Genomic DNA, 6000 nt, shown 5'->3' with positions numbered 1-6000 from the left:
ATTGGTGTCCACAGTTCTCAATGCATTACCTGATTCTTATCAAAGTTTTGCTTCTATCCTTAGACTCATGAGATGAAGGGAAATACAAATGCCCTTACATTTGATGAGCTAGTTTCAGTACTCTTGCAAGAAGAGTAGTCTAGGAAAAAACAGATGTGTTATGTGAGTTGGTGACAAAGATTTTATTGCCAGTCAGAAAGGCAAAGGTAAAGCTTCTTCGCATGATGGTGGCTATAAGCCAAAATGAGAATCCTTAGATAAGGATGCAGAGAAAGAAGGTGATAAGCCTAAAAAGAAGGGCAAGTGTCACTATTGCAGGAAACCGGGGCACTACATAAATGAGTGCAAGAAAAGACTAGAGAAGGAAAAAAAGAACGAATTGGGGATGGCTGTGGGTGGTTGATGCATCTGCACCAAGTGCAGAGAAGAAAGAATCTATAAGTTTTGCTCAAGATGATTGGGCATGGACTGTACATTGCAGTTATGACCCTTCTGTTCATGATGTATGCATGTCAGTGCAAAATTGGATGCTTGGTACTTTGACAATGGTGCTGGTAAGCACATTACTTTACAAAAAAATTTGTTCTCATCTCTGGGAATATGTCCTAAGTGCAGGAACCATCACATGTGCAAATGGTTCCTCCTATCCTATCAAAGGAGTTGGTAGAGTTGTGCTCACTGCTACAAATGGGGGCACATTTACTCTTTCTAAAGTTTTATATGTGCCAAGCATTAAGAAGAACTTGCTGTCAGTTTTAGCCTTAGCCTTGTCAGGCTTGATGGTGAAATTTGTGGATGACAGATGTACAGTTCATGATAGAAATGATGGTTATTCTATCATTATCTCAGGTACCTTATTTCATGGCCTCTACAAGATGGATGTATTTGAGAAGTTGCAGCATGATGCTTGCTCAGTCTCTAACGACTCGTGCTATGAGTGATGCATAATTATGGCATGCATGATGCATGATTTGGCCATCTGAATTATGGCAGTTTGTTATGCCTTCAAAGGCATGATATGGTGTTTGAGTTGCCAACTCTTAAGACCCCTACTAGACATGTATGTGAGGGGTGTATTCTTGGTAAAATGCATCGGGCATCATTTCCAAAGGATGGATCTATGAGAGCTATTAAGAAATTACAGCTTATACATAGTGATGTATGTGGTCCTATGAGGACACCATCTATTGGGGCATATCTCTACTTTGTCACTTTTATTGATGAAAGGAATTTAATGCATATATGGCTGAAAAAGGCATAAGGCATCAATGTACAGTCCCATACACACCTCAACAAAATGGTGTGGTTGAGAGGAAGAACATGTCTTTCATGGAGATGGCACGATGTATGGTGAAAGCCCAAGATCTACCTCATGGTTTTTGGTTAGAGGCAACTATGTGCGCAAACTATGTGTTGAACAAATGCCCTACCAAGGCCTTGCAGTCTAAAACTTCTTATGAAGCTTGGCATGGCAAGAAGCCTTCTGTGGTTCATTTGCGTGTTTTTGGTTGTCTTGCTTATGCTCTCATACCTAAGTAACAACACTCTAAGCTTGACGATAAGGCAATTAAAAAATGCGTGGGATACAGTTCATAAAGCTAGGGATATAGACTCTACCATCTGGCCTCAAAGAGGATTTTGGTAAGTAGAGATGTTGTTTTTGTCGAAAACTTAGTTCAACCCATGCTTTCATGCAAAAAACAGTAGAATGTATGCTCATAGGACATGTTTGATTCGCTCCTACCTTTGTTTAATGGAGTGCAGCCATATGTAGAGCAATTGAATGCTCAACCACGTGCTAAAATTCAGCCTTTGTAGATGCAAAGTCAACCTGCAAATCAGCCTTTTGATGAGGCAATTATTGAGGATGTAGTGGATGAGGAGAGAGCAGCCATAGAAGAATCTAGGCATATGCCGAAATGGCTTGTGTAGACATTGAGAGATAGCAAGTTGGTAGCTCCTTTACCTAGTAGAACTCATGCAGGTTCTCATCATGCAGATTATTCTCATGTAGATCATGTTCTCATTTCTACTTTATGTAATGAGGAGAAACCTATTTCCTTTGAGGAAGCACAGGATGATGATCACTGGATGCATCCTATGGCTATGGAGGATGAGTATAACTCTATACTCAAGAATGACACTTGGTATTTGACAGATCTACCTCATGGCAAGAATGCCAAAAGATCATGAAAAAGCAATGTTCTTGTGGGGTCTTAAAAGAAAATAGTAAAATTTTTAATTTTCCCTCCCCTTGGCTTGCGTGAGAGCCTCCCCTCCCCACCTTTATATATACATACATACATACATACATATATATATATAATTTCTTTTTTTTAAAGGGAAGGAGGCGGTCAGCATCCTGCCCACCACCCCCCACGTTATCCTCTCTCTCTCTCTCGCTCGCTCGCTCGGACCTCTCCTCCCACCTCCCTTCTTCAACGGCCCCCCTTTCCTTGACTTCTCTGCAAACTCCCTCACACGCACCCCAACCCCTTCTTGTTTATATAAAACCACCCCCTCTCTTCCAAACAGGGGACTTACACCCCCCCTTCTCTACGGCCTTTCCCCCTCTTATTATTGTCGTGCTGTTTGCGACCCTCTCGAACTCTCCCGTTCGCTTAGTCTATCATCAACCCCTCACGTACTCCCTCTCCAACTCTCATGTTCGCTTAGTCTCTCGCCAATCCCTTATGTACTCCCTCTCTCTCTCTCTATAGCCTTCCCGCTGCTCGCTCAGTCTCTCGCTAACCCCTCACGTACTCCCTCTCCCTCTCTAGTCTTCCTGTTCACTCAATTTCTCGCCAAATCCTCTCTCTCTCTCTCTCTTTGTCTCTCACTCTCTTCCCCTTATATGTCTCTCACTCTCTTCCCCTTATATGGCTCTCTCTCTCTTTATCCACATAGGATAGTATAAGAAAAAGCTCTCCTTTAAGTTTATTTCCTTTTATCCAAACCAAATAAAATTGAATGTTTAATTCTCAGTTCATATATCAAAAGTATTCATAAACTAGTGGTTGAGTATTCCTTTTATAAGTAAGAGGGTTCTCCCACTAAAGCTTTGTTGCTCTTAAGAGGAGATCCATGCCCAAACGAGAAAGCATCTAGCCTTTGTCCCTAGGGGATGGCTCGTGGTGGTGGACACGTAGAGCGAGGTGGGAGGGGTGGTCAAGAACGGATGATCGTGGTGGCGAGGTGAGAACGAGACCTCAAGTGTGACGGTAGTTACGAATCACTCACATGGAAGTAGAGGATTGGCTCACCTTCCCGTAACCATGATTATTAGGCCTCCTCCTCATCGTGTAAGTGGGACTAAGCCCTAGAAGTGTTTAATTAAGAAAGGATTATATGATGTAGTTAGCTATGGAACTTTTGACTAAATAAAGAGAAGAAAGAAAAGGTTATTTTTCTTATGTGAAAATGTTTATTTATTGCATGGATTGTTGAAATATGGATGTAAGATTACAACAAGACCGGTAATATATTTTAAATTTTTTTATAAAATAAATCAAGGGAAGTATTCTCTTGGGGGGGATAACCATTCTGAAGTGATCGGTCTGGGGTTACTGGGTATTACCCCACCCAGGGCAACCAACTCTTGAGTATTTACGGAGTTAGGGCAACTGCCTATGATGAATAACCATTCTGAAGTGATCGCTCTGGGGCAACTGGATATTGCCCCACCTAGGGTAACCAACTCTTGAGTATTTATGGAGTTACGACAGCTGCCTATGATGGTTAACCCATCATAGGGCAGGGCAAGGATTCCTTCTAGGATTACAAACCCAAGCTTAATAAGTTTCATGTTAGTGTAAGTGAGTGAGGGGACATTTCACCTTACTATATGTGATAATTTATCGTCACGACGGTCGCAATGCCTAGATTGTATGTAAGTCAATGCACTGAGGGATACTTTCTAGATTGTGTTATAATTCTCTTACTATAATTCAAGTTCATAAATGTAATGTATTTAAATGATTTATTAGCATTGAGGGATAAAGAAATTAGTGAAGGGAATTAAATTAAGGAACCTTGTTGTGTGATGCATCTGTATTAACAACGTGCTTAGTAAATAAAAAACCTCATAGATGAGACCGTATTTCGAATCTAGAAAGTGGGCAGTAGGGTGGACCCAATTAATCGAGTACTTCCCAAGCAAAATATAGGTAAATATTAGGAATTCGTATGTTGGATAGTCAAGGATTGGCTCCTGATTAGGTGAACTTCATAGAAAGCTTGGGGTGTTACTTACCACAGTGAGATTGCTCCCTACCTCGAAAGAAGAAAGGGTACGGGTTATAGGTGGTATTAGAGCAAGGTTTAGAGTAGAGAGAGAGTTTAAATTCGATAATTGAATTACATATACGACTCTGTATGAATATTGATTGAAGAATAGAAATACTCAAGTTAGCCTTCAACCACTTAATGGGGCGGTTAAACCAATTGACGAATGGAGAGTTTGAACATGCTACTTTTTAGACTTCTATTGATCACCAACATTGAGGATGAAGTTTCTACAATTTTCCTCTAATGGCGAATATATATTTGCCAGTAAATTCGAACTTATAGACATTGAGCTATGCATCCTACAAATTTTAGAGAAGCTTAGGTACTAAAATATTTCATATTCTATGGAATTGTTCCCAGATCAAATTGTAGCTGTGAATGTGGAGACTCATTACACATCCAAACATATCTACAATCAGATCACTCAATTCATCCCTAAGCATAGGATTCATTGTTGTGATAGGTTTCAGTTGAAATTTTTGGGATCACTGATTCCACAAAAATCAATGTCTTGGATCTTACCAAACAACGTCCCAAGTTTGTCTCAAGGATAAATACTCTTCGAGAAAGTATTTTTCACAAAATAATCTCTAATAAATAATTAGCATTTAATCTTATTTAATTATTATTTAACCTTGTTCACAAAATGTAATAAAAACTTTAGAAGAACTGAAGGATAAAAATAGCCTCCATCAACATACTTAACCAATTGATTGGTTGGGGGCCTCTACCGTGAACAAAGACACTTACCCTAAATCGTCTAATTTAGGGCGACCCTCTCAACCACCCTTCAATCGACTGCCAATTAGTGGTCAAAATTCACGACCACTCTTGCCTCACCCAAAAACCCTAAAGAATGAGCTAGCATGGCGAAGTGGAGTATGTTACAATTTCCACCAACCACGTCACCATTGTGCTGAATTCCCTCATCCACCCAAGGCACTTAACCTTTCAAAATTACCTCCTCCAAACTTTCCCAAGAATTCACAAACTAATCCTAGATGAATAGCTACATACATTTAATAACCCAGTTAAGTAAGAAACGGAGTTCAAGGTTCTAGAGGTAGATGACATGGAAGAGGTCATGGCAGAGGAAGAGTTGCTATGATCCAAGCTGAAGAAGCAACCCTTAAAGATAAAGAGGAGGATAGAGCCCGGGTTCATGCTGTGATAGAGCACTAAGGTAAAAATAAAGAATTTTCAATGATCCAAACACTAGTATCTCATCATGGTAAACATTTTAAATTCCTGATTATTGATTCTAGAAGTATTTATTCATTTCTTTCACCAAAGTACATCAGACAATCAGGTCTTGATCAAAAACCATGTAGGAAAATAGTCATCAAGTAGCTAATGGCAAGGAAGTAATTTCCTAACATACCATAGGGGATCGATCTAGAGTTTGATCTTGATGTGGCACTGATGTCCTTAGGTATTTATGATGTTATTCTTGGAATGGATTGGCTAAAAGCAAAAAGTGATGCCATCCACTATGTGAAAGTGGAGACTCTCATTCAAGGATGCCAAAATAAAGAAGTAGTGGCTTCAAGGAGGACTGATCGACCTAGCTTATAGCTAGTAAAGGATAGTAAATTCCTAACGGGTCTTAGGAAGAATCAAAGGGTGTTTGTAGTAAAACTTAATAATGTAGAGAAAGATACTATAGGAAGATGAACTTGATTGGCTACTGGACTACAATTGAAGGAAACTCAA

The sequence above is a fragment of the Cibotium barometz genome, chromosome 53 (genome assembly GCF_041138505.1).
Source record: "Cibotium barometz isolate CiBa-2024 chromosome 53, ASM4113850v1, whole genome shotgun sequence".
Classification (NCBI taxonomy): domain Eukaryota; kingdom Viridiplantae; phylum Streptophyta; class Polypodiopsida; order Cyatheales; family Cibotiaceae; genus Cibotium; species Cibotium barometz.
This window is presented reverse-complemented; position numbering follows the sequence as displayed.